The sequence below is a fragment of the Phoxinus phoxinus genome (assembly GCF_949152265.1).
Source record: "Phoxinus phoxinus genome assembly, chromosome: 12".
NCBI lineage: Eukaryota > Metazoa > Chordata > Actinopteri > Cypriniformes > Leuciscidae > Phoxinus > Phoxinus phoxinus.
This window is the reverse complement of record NC_136887.1, coordinates 7,402,564-7,421,489: the sequence shown is the minus strand read 5'-3', so window position 1 is coordinate 7,421,489 and position 18,926 is coordinate 7,402,564. Positions and strand designations below refer to the sequence as shown.

Genomic DNA, 18,926 nt, shown 5'->3' with positions numbered 1-18,926 from the left:
TCGCTGGCTTATGTTAATTTAGCCTATTCAGCCTCCCCGGTATATGTTCTTTATGCTATTGTGTTGGGTTTCTCGCAGAAAATGTGTTAGTTAAGATGTAACAAACTTTGTGTAACTTAACTTTGTGTTAGCCTACGTGTCGCCATACACATCAGCATAAATGCTCCTGATAAATTATGTAATTAAAGCATTGACATTCACAATCCACTGTTAATTTAACACAAAAGCAAGCAGGCTGCAACAATTTATTAGTTTTTATATGTTTTATTCATAGATATTTCTATTTAATCGTTTTATTCTCCCGCAGCCCGCACACACATAGTGAGTGCATTACCGCCCGTGCTCGCACTCGGCCATCAAATATAGTCCCCCGCCACACGTCTCACGGGCCCGGCCTGAGTATAGCGGCGGGAAATATCGGGCTCGGGCAGAGAATCTAAGCTCTAAACAGGACAGAGTAACACGGTGGATATCGCTCATATACTTTTTGTTGACGACATAGTTAATATGTGTTGTGGCGTGTGTTGCTTTGGCGGCCGCCTTAGTTCCAAAGTGCTGCGGGAAACCCTGTGTTACGTTAACATGCCGGACACCTATTCAGCCTGTTGTTCTGTGTGCTATTGTGTAGTTGAATAACTTGCCTTTCCAGATTAAATGTCTGTTCTTGGTCTTGGATTTTGTGAAAAAAAATTCTAAATAAATGCGACTTATAGTCCAGTGCGACTTATATATGTTTTTTTCCTCTTCATGACACATTTTTTGACTGATGCGACTTATAGTCCGGAAAATACGGTACCTGATATTATCTCACATTGATCTGACTTCACTAGCTTTAATCTAAATTACTATCGCTCGCAAAACTCGCTAGCCTTCCGCTTTAGAGTCCATCAAACAACTGTGGTGAGTAGGATCAGTCAACAATCACGGTGAGTCATGTCTTCTCCTGTTATTGTCACTTGCACTTGTCACTTGTACTTGTACTTTACATGTCAGATGTATAGTATAGCCTTCTCTGTCAGCGCCGAGGACTTTACATGTGATAAATGCAGGGAGAAGATTTCAGAACTAGAGACACGCATCCAAACTTTAATCGAGCATAGTAAGAATGCAAGGGCTTTAGATACTGCTTTGGATGCGACTACCTTAGTGAACACTGTACATTGTTTGGTTCCGGCTGTAGAGCCTGTGCAGCAGGGCAACTGGGTGACCGTGAGACGCTGTAGTGCTGAGACAAAACACCACTCTTCTCTTCCGATTACAAAATTAAACAGGTTCTCCCCACTCAGTGAAACACCCACTGAGAATCCTGTTGAAAGTGACCTAGTTATTGGCGATTCTATCACACGGAACGTGAAAATAGAGACACCAGCCACCACAGTCTGTCGGGAGAAGAACCATAGTTTGCCGGGAGAAGAACTCGATGTTGCAACTAGGGATGCAAACGATTAATCGATTATCGATTAATTGTCGATAATACATTAATCGATCAAACTTATTAATCATCGATTAAGCAGGTCCATGCGCGTGCGTGCTGCTCAACCGCGAAACACAAGCGAGCGCACCGGAGTTATGTTTGGGACTGTTTTACACCTTCATCATGACTATAAGTTTGCGTGTGCATTCGCAGCCTTTTGTTTTGTGCAAATGTAAGTTGTAATAGTTTATTATGTGTATTATGTGTATCTATATCTGATTTATCTCATAGCCTATATTGGATGCATTTGGTTAAGAATTGTTGAAGCGTGATCTTTAGCGCGCGCAGCTCAAACGGCAATGCACGACTAATAATGACTATTGGGACTGTCATATTACATAACATTATAAAGAGAACAATAGTGTAATAAAACATTGTGAAGTATTTGGGTTTAGTTGCCGTGTCGCGTCGCGTTGTTCCAGGAAGAGCGCGTCCACAGCATGAGTCATTCTGAATGGCACGTAACTCAAATTCACTTGTGCATTCACGTCATTTTGTGCAGATATAATTTGTAATATTATGTTTATTTTGTATATATCTGACTAATCTCATATAGATTGCGCTTCTTTGAGATAAATATCGCGCTAGCAAAGTGCTCAACGGTTATTCATTCAGCGCGCGCCGCTCAAGCAGCATTAATGCACGACTAATAATAACGATGATTAATTTGGGACTGTCATATTACATAACATCAGAACACTATTTTATTAAATCGTTGTGAATTCATTGGGTTTAGTTGCCGTTTTCAGTGCGTTTCAGTGCACGTCTAACGTTACAACACACTGCAAGCATGCATCTGAGGCGGCGTTGGTGACACGTTGTATTATTAGTCGTTATATTTGATTATTAAATAATTAATTTAATTTAATTATCATTCACATCGAAACATTTTACAATCCTACTAGCCCTTTATTTGGATTAAAAAACATTCTCATTCATTTGGTGAGTAACATAGCGTTTTAAACAAACCCTGTCATGCTGTTGGCCATATGCACTGCAGCAGACGCATAATTGATCATTAATTTAAATTACGATCGATCATGGGAATTTGTGAAAATTGACATCCCTTCAGTTCTATATTTGAAGTTTCCAGGTCTAGTAATCTTACTGTTACCTTTCTCAGACCAAGCATCAATAAGTGCTGCTAATGTTTCAAGTTTTTCAAGTTTACCAGATAGATTATTATATGTAGACTTAATATAGTTTAGGCTAAGCCTACCCATATAGATTTTTATTTAACATTTATTTTATGTTGCTTAATGTTTGCAACAGGTGAGCCAGTGCACAATTATTTTTTATGTATTTTAATTTTCTGTGCATAATTTATTTTGTTAAACTACATAAATGCCATTCTGTACCGTATCCAAACTGTTACAATAAAACATCATTTGAGCAATATAACATGCATTTTTGTTCAGTATATAAGCAATATTTTGCTTTTTATGTTAAAGACACTATTGATACCGTGAGAAATGTACATTCTCAGGAAAATAGCCGCTTATCAGTTAATCGTTAATCGATCGATAAGGTCAGTCAATTAATGATTAATGAATTAATCGATAATTTGCATCCCTAGTTGCAACAGACATGATTGGCTCTCTCTTTTCCAGCACTTTAGACACAGTTGCTCCATTGCGCTTAAAGAAAATTAAAGGAAATAGTCCAACACCGTGGTACAACGAGGACACTCTGTCTCTTTAGAGAGCAGCCATAAAAATGGAGTGTAGCTGGAAGAAAACAAAACTAGAAGTTTTTCGCATTGCGTGGAGAGAGAGCACGATTGCGTACAGAAAGGACTTAAAAACGGCTAGATCTGCTTATTTTTCAACACTTTTAGAAGAAAACAAACATAACCCTAGGTATTTATTCGAAACAGTGGCTAAATTAACGAAAAATAAAGCTCTAACGTCGGACGTTTCCAAGCAGCACAGCAGTAATGACTTTATGAACTTCTTTACTTACAAGATTGACAATATTAGAGAGAAAATTATAACTATGCAACCGTCTACTACAATATCGCATCAGACAGTGCATTGTAGTCTCCCTGAGGAAAAATTTCATTCATTCATTGCTATAAGAGAGGAAGAATTTTCTAAACTCATTAAATCATCTAAATAAACAACTTGTATGTTAGACCCTATACCAACTAAGCTACTGAAAGAGATGCTTCCAGAGGTCATAGATCCTCTTCTTAATATCATTAATTTATCTTTGTCACTAGGATATGTACCGAAAACTTTTAAGCTGGCTAATATTAAACCTCTTATTAAAAAAACGCAACTTGATCCTAGAGAATTAGTCAAATACAGGTCAGATACGATCTCGAATCTACCGTTTCTGTCAAAGATATTAGAAAAGGCAGTATCCTCACACCTATGTTCGTTTTTAGAAAGAAATGATATCTGCGAGGAAATCCACTCAGGATTTATACCATACCATAGTACTGAGACAGCTCTCATTAGAGTCACAAATGATTTGCTCTTATCATCCGATCGTGGTTGTATCTCTATTAGTGTTACTCAATCTTAGTGCTGCATTTGACACCATTGACCACAACATCCTTTTGAATACACTAGAAAATGATGTTAGAATTAGTGAAAATTAGTGAAATTGCACTAGCATGGTTTAAATCATACTTATCTGACCGCTATCAGTTTATAGCAGTAATTGAATAGATATCATATCAAAAGTTCAGTATGGAGTACCACAAGGCTCATTACTAGGGCCGTTGCTGTTCACCCTGTACATGCTACCCTTAGTAGCTATTATTAGGAAGCATGGCAATAGTTTTCATTGTTATGCTGATGATACTCAGCTCTATATTTCTTCGCACCCAGACAAAACGCACCAATTCACAAAATTAACTAAATGCATAGCTGATATAAAAATGTGGATGACTAGTAATCTCCTACTACCTAAAACAGAGTTTCTAATTATAACCTCTGCACGTATTAACTCAGAATACTGTCTAGCAATTGATTGCTGCTCTGTCAAGTCTTCGTCGTCTGTTAGGAACCTGGGTGTGTTCTTTGATACCAATCTTTAATTTGAAAGCCATATTTCTAGCATCTGTAAAACTGCATTCTTCCATCTTAAAAATATATCTGAATTACGACAAATACTTTCAATGAAAAATGTGGAACAGTTAGTTCATGCGTTCATGACCTCAAGGCTAGATTATTGTAAGTCCAGTTGGTACAAAACGCAGCAGCTAGATTTCTCCCTAGAACCAGGAAGTATGACTATATTAGCCCCGTTCTGTCAACACTGCATTGGCTCCCTATTAAACATTGTGTACATTCTAAATGGTTTAGCTCCGCAGTTCTTGAGCGAGCTCTTAACGCATTATAGTCCTTCACGTCTACTGCAATCTCAAAACTCTGGCCAGTGAATAATACCTAGAATATCAAAATCAACTGCAGGCGGTAGATCCTTTTCCTATTTAGCACCAGAACTTTGGAACAATCTTCCTAACATTGTCCGGGAAGCAGACACACTGTCAATTTAAATCTAGACTAAAAATGCATCTCTTTTACCTGGCATTCATATAGAACATTGTACATTTATATTATTCAAATCAGTTCACTGGTTATTAGGCTGCATAGATTAGGTCAGCCGGAACCGGGGATACTTCCTATAACACCTAAATCTACTCATTACATCATAAGAAGAATGATTCTGTTTATTCTGAAGTTTACTGAAATAAGCCTGATCCGGGCCGTATCCAGATCAGATGGTGGACCTGCGCCTGGACCCATCCACAATGCATCCCTGAAGTGCCAGCCTCATCAGCCTGTGAAGGCCTTCGGCACTGATCCTCAACAAACTCGTCTCCATGATGACTGCCAACTTTGGTTTGGTTCGACTTTGGTTTCTCCCAAGTTTTTTTTCTCCATTCTCTCACTGATGGAGTTTTGGTTCCTTGCCACTGTTGCCTTGGCTTTTGGCTTGCTTAGTTGGGGACATTTAATATTCAACAGTATTATTGATCTGCCTTACTTAAGGTGGATGATGACGCAATTTAATTTTAGAAACAAATTAAATTTTTTCATGTTATCTCTGTGAAGCTGCTTTGATACAATCCGTATTGTAAAAAGCGCTATATAAATAAAGGTGACTTGACTTGACTGGTTCAAAAGCCTACAGCCATGCTGTCATCGCCAAAACCTTGTGGTGCACAGAACCGACTCCAAATCATCGATCCTCATTACACTAAAATGGTATGCTGTCTTTGAGTCACCAGATCCATGTGTCACTGAACTGAAATGTCTCTGGGCATTAATAGAAGTACACTGTACTGAGTCTGACCTCATGGCAGAGACTTCAATGTTTCCTCGAGAGGGTTTCTAATTCACATCAGTCGAGAGCCTCAAGGTTCAGTGCTTGGCCTCTTCCTCTTTAGAGTGGAAAAATCAGACCCTACATGGCTGAATATGCTGCACAGCTATTGTGCAGACTCTTGTCGTCTCAAGACTGGACTACTGCAATGCTCTGTTGGCCAGTGATACAGAACACAGCAATGGGACCGTTTTTTAAATCAACCCAAAAAGGTCCATGCCACATGAGTCCTAGTCTCACAGTTCCTTCTGTGGTGGAACAATCTTCCAGACTCCACATGAATGTTTGCTAAATTAATAAATATTTCGGAACAACCAAAGACAACAACTTTAGATGTTATCTTGACACCTGTTGCTGAAGATGCAGAAAATTGTAAAAGCTTTTGTATGGCATTTAAGTAATATCCTATTTAGATGCATAACTGTCACCCATATTAATTTATCTTATGATGTAAAGTAACAGATAACAATGAAGTCGAGTAAATGGTATTTTCTGATTTCTATGCCACTGATGTGACTGATGTATCATTTGAATCATATTTGCATACAACTTAGAAAAAGTGGGAGGAAATGACTTAGTGCACCTTGAAGTGAGAGGGAGAAACTTTGAAGGCAATTGTGTATGAAGAATGAGCGGTCATTAATTTTAGTAGCATCTCGGCACCTGCGTCATATTGATTTGTACCACGTTTCCATGTTGTTGTGAGAGTATGTGACATAAGGTTTACTTTCTATCAGCTGTCCACTGATCTTCCACTGAGTATCAATAACGATTTCATGTAATCAAATGCTGACATTCATGGGTGTATCAGACCTCATTTAAAGTTTCTATGTAATCGATTCAGTACGTTTGGCAAGTGTTTTACCCAAAGCCTTTAGGGTTGCTTCTGGAAACGTGTAAAATGCTATTACACTTTAAACAACAAATACAGAATGGAAACAAATAAGCAAGCGTCAATTTGGCATGTCATTTGGGACCATGTTATGACATGCGGTGAAGTGAGCAGGTTGGCTAACTCTGTTTCATACATTCAGCACAATCCCAATCAATTGCTCGTTAGCTACGGCGTGAGATGATGTGATATGAATAATAAGTCCCACGTTGGCATTTGTCTTTAAGCCTAACCCCCTTAATAAAACGTTTACACTGCTTATGTACTCGGTGCTGACAGGCGAGTTTTAATGAAGAAAGCCCTGCTGGCCCCTGCTGATCACACAAGATGGATTGACATGATTAGAGGAGGCTCAGGTGAGGGTGGTTTGCTCTTTACCGATTTTGGCCCTCTAGGCCTGATCAGCAAGTTTCTTCTTCCAGGAGAGCTGCACACCCCTCCCATCGGTCCGCTTTATTAAATTGGTGCGACCAGCACCCAAGGGTGTAGTGTTGACTCTTCCTTGCTCACAAGGCAGATATCAAACTGTATGGGACATAATCCATGGACATTGACATTAACATGGGTGCTATCGACCCATGTTCACCAAGAGGAGATGGCAGCTGTAGTGCTAATGAAAAGCTACGAATGAATGAATGTCTAGGAACAATATTAAAGGTTATGGGGAGGCTGAGTCTTTCTCTAGATGCAATGCAACCTAATTCAATTAGTTTAGTAGGCTGGAATTGTTAAAAGAAAGCTGACACTAATATCCTCCACGCAACTCTGTTACCCTAAACATCTCAATCGGAACCAGAAGGAATTGATCGGTAAGCCCCGCCCCCCTTAGTTACTGTTGCTAACTCGGACAAGCAAACAGAGTTGATAACTGTCTTACAATGACAGCCGTCAGTGTGAAAACTTTTTCCCAAGGTGTTTTTGACCAATTTTGGACACAGAAGGAACACCTCTCATCAAGCAGCATTCAAACGGGACTCAAATATGCCATGGATGGATATATCAAAGATTTAAAAATAAAATGTTGGATAACAAGATTAATTTGGAAACGAGGGTTTAAAGATCACAATGCAAGCGGGAGAGAGGCCTCATGTTACGGTCCTCACGGTCGCAGGTGACAAACATCCAGGATCAACACTGTTCATATACCTCAGGGTAAGATTAAATTAATTTACATTTCATCAGTTTAATATAGACAGACACTGAATTGTAGACCTTGGTTTATGTGTTTTTGAACTACACTGTACATGACGTGAGAACAGTTAGCTATTTAGGTTTGTACGTTAGCATGGACTCACTAACTTCAATTGTAACTTAATAAGAGTACGGTAATAAGAGTATGATAACCAGAAAATGAACGTTTTCATCTTCATTGGGATTGAGGTTGAATCCTTAGGGAACCAGGTTACTGCGCCCACATCATTGAAGTTATGGGCTTCAGTCGTATTGCACAGATAATTGGTCCGTTCACGCAAATCTTATCACACTTTTGAAATGCGCCGGTGAACGCGCGCGCAGTACAGGGATTCAATACAGGATACCTGGAATCAGTGTTACAAGTTCCTCAGGCACATAGTTTTACCATTTTCATAGCATAAACACCTTCAAACCGATGAGAGCTTTGGATCTTCCAATATTTCTCTATGGCGCTGAAACCTAAAGATGTCCGAGTTCCGTTACCCGTGCAACTGATACTCAGCTGCCATTGGCTCATCTGCGTTCGAGGGGAGGGGCTTACCGATAGGTCAATTATTCAAAGCACCTGCTGTTAGAATTTCCTTTCAATAGCCATGAATTGCTTCAATTCAGAAACATAGTTACATAATTGCAATACTGTTGCATTTGTGTTCAAGTCAGTCTACTGTATATTCAAAGAAATCTCAGCAAACAAAAACTAGGATGCATATGCAATTCAAAAAAGAACATCTGTCAAAATCTGCCCGACTGACATCTTTGCAAATCTACCCTACGAATATGAAAAAGAGAAAAACTAGAGCCCTTTCATTCCAACCAAACCATGCGTAGCCAATTCCAAGCCCTGTATTTTCATGTGTGTACTTTAATATAGTCTTGAAGATGAAATCACAGAAGAAGTGAACGTTTTGAATTGATCGTTTTAGCTTTTCGAAATGGAGGACCACATCTAGCTTAAGGAAGCACAATAGGAGAGGGATTTCCGCATTGCCCCTCTGGGTAATAAACCTGCAGTCTGATGAAATGAGATGAGATGTGGAGTGAATCGCACTTCAGTATTTAAACTCTGAAATGACAGCCATGTCACTCTCAAAAGGAGACACTAGGGATGGACACATTCACTTTGCCTTTGTAAATAATAACAAATATAATCATAAACAGACCATGAACAGTCATGTCACAAAATACCTTGAGACCGTTCGACAAACTCAATCCAGGTCTCATTTCAGCACATAAGGAAAGCTGTGTTAGCACAGATGTGACTGGGGTGTGATGTGAGCAAGAGGCAGCAGCACATACTGAGTCTGGGTCGCTGATGGACACTTGCTCAGAAAAGCGCACTTTGGGGGGATTGGTTCGCAGACGAGCTTTCTTGGCTGCACTTATGAAGGCAGACTTAGGTGACTAAGGAAAGACAAAGGGAGGGTGGGAAGAAAAAGAAATAGACAGGAAAAGTGAAGTTAAGACTAGTTGTATTAGAGTTAAAAGCTTTTAACAAAAAATGGGGGTAACACTTTACAACAAGGTTCGTTAGTTACCATTAGTTAACTACATTAGTTAACGTGAACTAATAATGAAATGCACGTATACAGCATGTATTAATCTTTGTTAATGTTAATTTCAACATTTACTAATACTATATTAAAATCTTAACTAACGTTAACAAAGATTAACAAATACATTAACAAAATGGATTGCTCATGATTAGTTCATGTTAGTTAATAACACATTAACTAATGTTAACTAATGAACCTTATTGTTAAGTGTTACCAAAATAGTTTATATAATATATCTTGATTTATTGAAAATATATATATATATATTTTTTTTTCCCACACATTTTTGTAATGCTTAAAACAAGATAAAAAAAATTCCATTGGGGTATAATAAAAACTTAATTCAAGATATATTCTCTGCAAACAAGTCTTAATATCTTCTTAAGTTCAAAATATATATATATATCACTGATTCTTGAGAGTCGGGACAAAACACGTTTTAAAAAACTTTTTTTTCAAATACACACTATATCAATTATAGTTATATGTTTCTGCAGAGAAAGGTCTTAGCTATTTAACCATGTAAAGGAACAGGATCTAAATAAAAACACATTTTAAACAAATTTACATGTTTCCCTTCAGAACTGGATTTGTGTCAACTCCGTCAGACACACTAAAAAGTAAACTATTTTAATTTTTCCAATCCAACAAGAATCTAAAGTTCGGAAGTATATTGTAATAGTGTTTAGTTACTCTGATATGTTAAAAAATACAATACATAAACTTAAGTTGTGATTTCACACTATTCTGAAACCTCAGATTTCTAAATATTTGCATTTTCAAACTTTGATTTTAATTTCAATATTGTAAAAACAAATTCCTTAAATAAATAAAACATAAGAGGATGTAGATCAGATGGTCCTTTATTACAAAAACCACATAAACTGAAGGAAGAATCTTTTTTTCCCAAAAAAATTAACAAAAACATACATCCAAACGTCGAAGATCTGACGGTGTTGACGAAAAACTGACGGTGTTGACGAAAAACTGACGGTGTTGACGAAAAATATGTGCATTGCTGATTAGTGAACTGATGTGCTCTTTAAACACTACTACTAAAACTACTCCTTGTTATTAGATTATTGAACTTACTGTAAAGCAAACTATAATAAACATATTGCACATACACCGTTTCAAACTGTTTTAAATTACACCGTTTTTCCAAAAAAACAATAAGGGAAACCAGGGGCCGTGATAATTCTTTTTTGGCCATATCGCCCAGCCCTACACTGGCTTCTCATTTCTCTATCTCTGTCTCTACATATATAAATACATATATTAAAGTGCTGGCAAAGTTACACGTTACACAATAATAAGCAGACCACTGCCTGCCCATTCTCTACAAGTCAGATGCGTACGGTTAAATAATGTAATGCATGCTGTGTATGTGCATTTATGTGTAAATAAAACCCTGAAATAACAGTTTAACCCTTCACTATATTCACAAATAATATTATATTCGCACATTAAGAGGTTATTGGTGGATTTGTCAACTCCGTCATCTTACAGGTCAACTCCGTCAGACATAGATCCTGACGGAGTTGACGTCTGACGGAGTTGACGTAAGGGCATGTATTTTCCGCCAAAACATGTATTGTACACTGCAGCTAGGTAGTTTTTCCTCAGTTGCTAGCTGTCCCAATAACCTCACTAAAATTCTTAAATTCAATCCACTATGGTTTAAAAAAATTTATCTTAACAGAAAGATGGTGTTGACATGGTGCAGCTGTGACCATAGGAATATTGACATTGTTTGTCTAAAATATAAAAAAATGTACAAGGTACCAGAGCATGTGTGGTAGTACTGCATTCACCACAGGCAAGGAGATGAAAAGGGGTCCTCGGGATATAGCTGACCATGCTATTTCCTGATTTAAAGAGCTTTATAAAAATATCTGACGGAGTTGACAGAAATCGAGGACACAACTTTAATAGGCAGATTTCTATGGAAAATATTGTTTGATGTTCACTTCATGCATTGTTTTTTATATTTATACCCCTTATTTTTTATTTGATGTATATGTTTTCACAATTGTAGAGCTTTTTTAAAGTTTTTTGGGATGGTTAATATTGTGACCTCTTGCTGAGGACAAGTGCAATAACATGGACCTTCTAACCACAGACCATACATTTAAACAAATTTCCCCCAAAAAGATAAAAAAGTTTATTCCAAAAATCAGATAGGTATATACAATTCCTTTAGATTTAACTTTGTAAGTATGTCAATCATGATGAATTTCTTAATTTTTGCTATAAATTAGACTTTTCTATGTGGGACATGTTTTGTCCCGACTCTCAAGAATCAGTGATATATATTTGCATGCTTACTTAAGACATTTTTACTGGAAAACAAGACAAATATAAATACAATTATTTTTAGGAGTGTATGTGAAATCTTTTAATACATTTTGGTAATTCAGACTGCTAAAGCCCATACTTCAGGCCTTCGATGCAACAAACACATCATCTGTTGCTTTGACAAAAAGCATTAGAAATGGCTTCACACACAGGCAATTTTATCATTGATTAATTTGCATATGAATATCTAATGTGTTTACTGTATATGCTGATATTTTGTTTTAATATCATGGTCTGGTTGTACCACTGGAGCTGTATATATACACAGAGGATCAGTTTTTTCTTGTCAACAGCCGAGGATTTGATTCGGCTCTGCAAGCTCAGTAGCAAACAGGTCAAAGTTGAAATTGTTTAAACTTTTGAGCGCTGCTACTGCGCTGGACCTGCATGCAATGTGGCAGCATGGTTAATGCTGTAGCTTGGTACTTTGCTCCACTGAGCTCAAGGCATTGGGGAATATTGACACAAAACATGTGGGCCTTAAAACAGACATTTCACATGAAATTTTCACTACTGCGTTAGTCTCAATGCACTAATTATATAAGAATGTAACTTTGGAACAAAGCAAATGGTGTGTTTTTGTTACACAAAGCTACACCTGAGTTTTAAATTCCAGTAAAAATGTACAGACTATGTTGAAATTGGCATAGTAGTTTGATTACGGCACTGAAAGGGACTGATTTAATGTAATTTCAAATGGAGAAGACATAATGTCCTTAACTACCTGTTGTGGTTGCAGCACAGTGAGAACAATCGAATCCTTGCACCGCCTGCAGAAGAAAAAGACATTTTGGCTAGTGAGCTGCAGAATATAAAAAGATTGTCTTATCTGAAATGAATTCTCTTATCTGATGGAGACACATGGAATAGAAATATATTAAGCACAGTCATGCGTCCAGACAAGGCCCTTCCCTCTGGTGACAGTAAAGGGTGTTACCTTACAAGGTCTATGACTTTCTCCCTGGCCGCGTCGCTCACAAGTTCCTGGTTGATGGCTAGGATCTGATCTCCGGGGTAAAGCTTGCCACTTGATGGTCCGTCTGTAAAGGAGACCTGTTAGAAACTTGTGTTGTACTTAGGTGCCCGATAGAGTTGATTGTTAAAGTGCCCCTATTGTGCTTTTTTCGGATATTACCTCTCATGTATTGTGTAATACTAACTGTTTGTGAATGTAAAAGGTCTGCAAAGTTTTAAAGATCAAAGTGCACAACGAATAAAGTTATTGTCTGCCAAAAGAAAGAATTGATTCTAAACTGCCAAAATGAGTCATCAGCAATTCCAGCAATTTTACTTCCTGTTACATCCCTATGGTACAATCACAATTTGCATAATGTCAGTCCGGTTGGCTGCCCGCGAACAACGCCTACATTGACCCGCCCTCAAACACTGTAGTTGTAGCTGAGGTCTGGAAGAGTTTGATTCGTGTTTGATTCGTGTTGTCAACGTGTCGAAAAGATGCTGTTTTCAGTGCCGTGAATCTACTTTACAAGGATGACTTACGCTGGAATTGATATGTTAAAACTAATAATAATACAAACATTGTTTCTATCAATGTGTATCAAGTTCTGAGGAAGCCTCCGGAACTGAAATTCAGATATGGTATTAGGCGATTCGTTTCCGCTCTGCAAGCAGACAGGGCCAATCACAACAGACAGGGCCATCTGACCAATCACAACAGACAGGGCCATCTTACCAATCAGAGCAGAGTAGACCAGTCACAGCAGACTGGGCCATCTGACCAATCAGAGCAGACTGGGCCATCTGACCAATCAGAGCAGACTGGGCCATCTGACCAATCAGAGCAGAGTAGACCAATCACAACGGGGGCACGTTCAAGCTCAAACCGGTACGCAATGTTTTGCTACGGTTTCCAGGTTGAACGACATGTGCAACAGGGTTTGAGAAACGTTTTTCTAGTTTGGTAGGTGTGTCAAAAATGTCATACCAATCAGCAGCAACATGTATATAAACCACCTGGTATGAAAGAGACAATGGGTCCAAGTAACGTCGTTTACAAATGTGTCCAATGTAGCTCGATATACGCAACAATTGAAGATACTAGAAGACATGTTTGGCGTGAGAGTTTTAGAGTAAAAAAATTGCATATCAACAGTGATCAGCAATTTAAGCCTAATACTCACAATAAAAATAATAAGGTCATATAGATCATAACACAGTCTCGGAGGTGAGAAGTGGATTATCCTTCACCTGTAATGTTTGTCTTTTCCTCCTGAAATGCGAGGCAAATGTTGGATCACAATAATTAGGAACCACAGTTTCCACAAATCCCTTCACTCGATTGGGATGCTCTCTTTTATTCTAGACGGCAAGGAAGGCGACTGTAACATCGAGCGTATTTTGCAGTATTAAACAATTTTATACTATCATATTTATACCGATTTTATCAGGCTCCGGAAATTCTTCAAAAATAACACAAAGGATGGCCTTCTCAGAACAGGGTGTTCAACGCACCACCGTTTCCGTTTCACGAGTTCACACTTACAAATGATCAGAGACAGGGCCGGCGATTGCTATAGGCGAACTAGGCCGTTGCCTAGGGCGACAAATGTGTGGGGGCGGGGTAGAGATGCGTGGTTGGCGGTTACAGCCACGGATAAACCGCGGATCGGACGGATGACGTGACGAAAAATTATATTTTAATAAAATTCGGGCGGGTGGCGGGCGGTTGAACCAATCAAATGAAAAATATATGTATACATTGTTAAATATTGTTATCTGACTATACCTACATCCAAAAAAAGAAAATAGGGGAATGATATTACATGCGCTTCATGAGGCACACGCGCGCGGTCTCTCTCCCTCTCTACGCGGCTTGGAGCACAGTCTCTGTCTCGCGGGCGCGCTCGCTCTAGATTCCGGGAGATTTTAACTAATTCGCGGGCATCAGCCGCTATCAATATGCGAGAGATGGGATTGGGATTGGGATGGGACTTGTGATGTCTGCATTGCTATACTGAAATAATATCGGCATTATAATTATTGATTTTTCATTAGGCTATTTTTTTGGTGCTCCCTCAGCTCTTGGTGCCCTACGCACAGCGCGTGGTGGGAGCGGCGGCGCTGTCGTCACCCTGACATGACAGTGCGTAGAGTTTTCCTATAATGTAAATGACTTGTTATTTATTCAAGCTTTCGATCTATTTGCTAAAAAATAAAGTGAAATAGGCATTTCTTTGCCTATTTTGGGAGTAACCAGGCAAGTGTGAGGAGATGGGGTGGTGGAGGGATGCTGAAAACTGTCGATATGAGTCGACTGCGTATATTTATAGGCCTACTCAAGCTGATTGAGTGGACCTGGTGATTACTGATTGCTGACAGCTGGTTGGAATGACTTGATTGTTTGATCATTAGAACGTGTTCCTCCCGAACCTTGTTAATAAAACATAATTTAAAAAAACATTTTGCAACTTTTTGTCGGGGCTGAACGCTGAACATCTGACCAATCAGAGCAGAGTAGACCAATCACAGCAGACTGGGCCATCTGACCAATCAGAGCAGAGTAGACCAATCACAGCAGACTGGGCCATCTGACCAATCAGAGCAGAGTAGACCAATCACAACAGACTGGGCCATCTGACCAATCAGAGCAGAGTAGCTCTCGGTAAGGAGGGGTTTAGAGAGACTCTTTGAGAAATTAGATGATGTGCAATGTTTATTATAATATTTTTTTTTTTATCTTAGATGAATAATGTAGGAGACTCCAAAACAAAATTAGGAACCTTTAAAATTGTTAATAGCCTAATAAGGGCACTTTAAAACCCATGACATTCTCGTCTTCTGCTTCTCTTGTCCTAAAATATATGTTGATATAGATCACAAAATCATTTTAGTCACACTTCTTTCCTAAGGCAAGTTGTAATAACCTACATCCTACAGTGGATTTTCACACTTATCTTATCAAGGCATCAAATAGAAACATAATCATACACCTCAAGTATCTGAATTCCCATTTGATTAAAGTAATCTAAAATCTGAACAACTCAAAAGCCTTTAAAAGGAGATGAAGCTGATTGGCTGGCACAGCAGAGCCAGGGGACAGTAGACATCTGGCCCATAGAGACATGTCTTACCCGCTGAGACAGAGCGGACAACGACAGGCCGTTCGCTGCCGGCAATGAAACCAAAGCCGTGGCTCGGATGGCGTTGGATGCAGACCTGTCGAGATGAGCCAGGAGTCAGGCTACCACTGTCCATGCCATCCTGACTGTCCTCTAACATCACAGAGCTGAGAAACAAGACAACAGAGTGCTCCAGTATCCATCAAGTAAATCTCATTTCTAGGGTGACACAAATGGTAAACATGCTTTTTATTGCCCTCTATTTGCATAACTACCCCAGCACAAGGACCGGCTATTGCCTTTATATGGAGAGTTTTCACAGTATCTCACATAACAGCTGGTCAATAATAAAAACATCAATGCTTTGTGCCATTTTTTGATTCAGTGTTGTGTAGATGAGGTCATTTCCTCGCTGCGTGTGGGGAGATAAGGTAATGCCTCTTTTATGATGCTCGCTGTTCTCATTTGACATAAGAGGATTATTAATGACTGCACCTGTCATATTCCTCTGTGTGCCCATCCTGGACCCGGGCCATCCCCTGAAAGGACAGAACCGGACTGGGTGAACCGCTTCAGGAGGCTGGCTCTGTTTTGTACACATTCACCTGGGAGGACAAAGATGAGAGAAAATGAGATATAATTGAGTTCATATCATGCATTTTTTAAAATCACTTATTTTTTTATGATTCACACATTTTTTCCTCTTCAAAATGAGCACAACAACACTCAATTTCATAAATGTATTACAATATATGAAAACTGCTTCCACTTGCCTACCCATAACGTGCATCTTTGACAATTATGCACAAATCTAATACAAAATAAGGATGTTTGGTTTGTCTGTGTTTTAGTTTAGTTTTTCCCCCAGTTTGCACACGGTCCGTTTCCAGGGTTTTTCATTGAGTTGTAACACCTGCTTCTCATTTCTTTGATTAGTCTGCTTTTTTGTGTTTGTTCTGTCTGGGGTCTGATCTCGGCGAACTGTATCTGATCTCGGCGAACTGTATCTGATCTCGGCGAACTGTATCTGATCTCGGCGAACTGTATCTGATCTCGGCGAACTGTATCTGATCTCGGCGAACTGTATCTGATCTCGGTGAACTGTATCTGATCTCGGCGAACTGTATCTGATCTCGGTGAACTGTATCTGATCTCGGCGAACTGTATCTGATCTCGGCGAACTGTATCTGATCTCGGTGAACTGTATCTGATCTCGGCGAACTGTATCTGATCTCGGCGAACTGTATCTGATCTCGGCGAACTGTATCTGATCTCGGTGAACTGTATCTGATCTCGGCGACTGTAAGTGGTTGTTCTGTTTCTCATGTTTTTGTATTTGAGTATTCTGAGAAGTGTTATCCTGAGTTTGATTTCATTACAACTTTACTGCTTGCGACTAGATCCAGCCTTTTATTAAATTTTTATTGCATCCACTGTGTGACAACAAGTTTATTTAAAAGTAATTTTTTTAAAGGTAATAGGATTATCAAATAAATGATCAAATATATTATTCATATTCGTATATTGCATCTCCAGGTTGCTACCCTGTATCCTCAATAAACATCAAATATTTGCCTCACTTTCTCCTATACATGTCAATCTTTCAGGTACGTTCTTTCATAAGCTGTCACCTTCCTGTCAGGATTATGTGGAGTTTTTTTTTTTTTTTGTCTTCTCATTCAAGTGTATCTTTTTTCATTCAGTTTTCCGCGTACAGACGACAACATTGTCAAAACATTCACACGGATTTGCTAAAACGATTAAAAACGCTGTATTATTCTTGCCAAGCCAGTAGTTGGCAATGTCACTTTGTAAAGAAAGACTACATGCGCAGATGACATCACAATTTTCACAAATTTGCGGGGGGGTTTTTTTGTAGTTCACACGGAGACGATAACGGTATTATTTTCAAAAACATGCACTTTAAAACCCGTTTCATAATTTCGCGTTTTCGTAGTCGTATAAATGAATGGCCAAATGCATAAGAAAGTTTTAAATTTTTAGTTGAAACCGGTGTCGTGTAAACAGCTCATTAGTTTGTGATTAACTTTGTTGGTTTCTTTAGTTACTCGGTGTCTCGTTTAATTGCCTCGTTGATTTGTTTGTTTGTTAAAAGTATCTTTAGTATTATCTCTGCATCATGCATCTCATTCAGAGCACTGTTTGAGTGACACTTCCCCAATTCTGTAATCTATTCTTGAAAATACGGTGACTGAATAACTGCTAGCATTTCATAATGTGTCTCTCTATCATAATACTTATTTGGATCCATTTGCTAATCTCAACATTTAGAGCTCAAAATAAGATGGATCCCTAGTTCATAAAAACTTGGGAAACATGAAAAGTAGCATACTGATACTGAATATAGTCATGATTCCTGACCAGAGCATCAGTTCTCTGTCTCTCACATCACCAACATTCAGCAGATACTTTTAAAACCAAGTCAAGTCATCTTTATTTATATAGCACTTTTAACAATGTAGATTGTTTCAAAGTGGCTTTACAGAGATAAACGTATAATTTAAGGTAAAAGAGATTGTTTTGACTTCATAGCGGTTCTTGAATAAAGATATTTTCCAGCTAAAGTTAGTTTTGATTGATTCACTTTCATCGAAATGATCATTTGTTATTAACTTAGAGACCGCCAAGACGACACCGTTCTCTCTACACAGACTTTAAACGCGAACCTGTGAGAAACGCTGATGGTGCTCACATGCGCATCAAGAATTAATTCTATAGTTATGCGCATTTGAATATATGTGTGCAGGTCTGTAATTCCCTACAAACCAAGCCTTAACAAACTACTTGTCTGGCCTTGAAATTTTTAGACAGAATTTTATCACTTCGGGGTAGATACGCGAAACTGAAATTATCCCGACAACGCTTTATCTGCAGAGTGGTAAAAGGGATCCTTCACAGGGGAGAGACTAGCTGGCACTTCAGCACTGCGGTTTTATTAAAACCAAGTCTGAATAACCTGTCAGGAGTCCAATAATAGGGATTTGATATTTTAAATGGTCATAATCCAAGAATTGTGG

The 18,926-nt window shown here is 38.6% G+C and overlaps 1 protein-coding gene across 2 annotated transcripts in view; it reads left to right on the top strand.

The window, feature by feature from the left end:
• Window positions 1-18,926, top strand: part of znf711 (zinc finger protein 711) — a 555,809-nt gene that overhangs the window by 46,943 nt on the left and 489,940 nt on the right. The window lies entirely within an intron of this gene.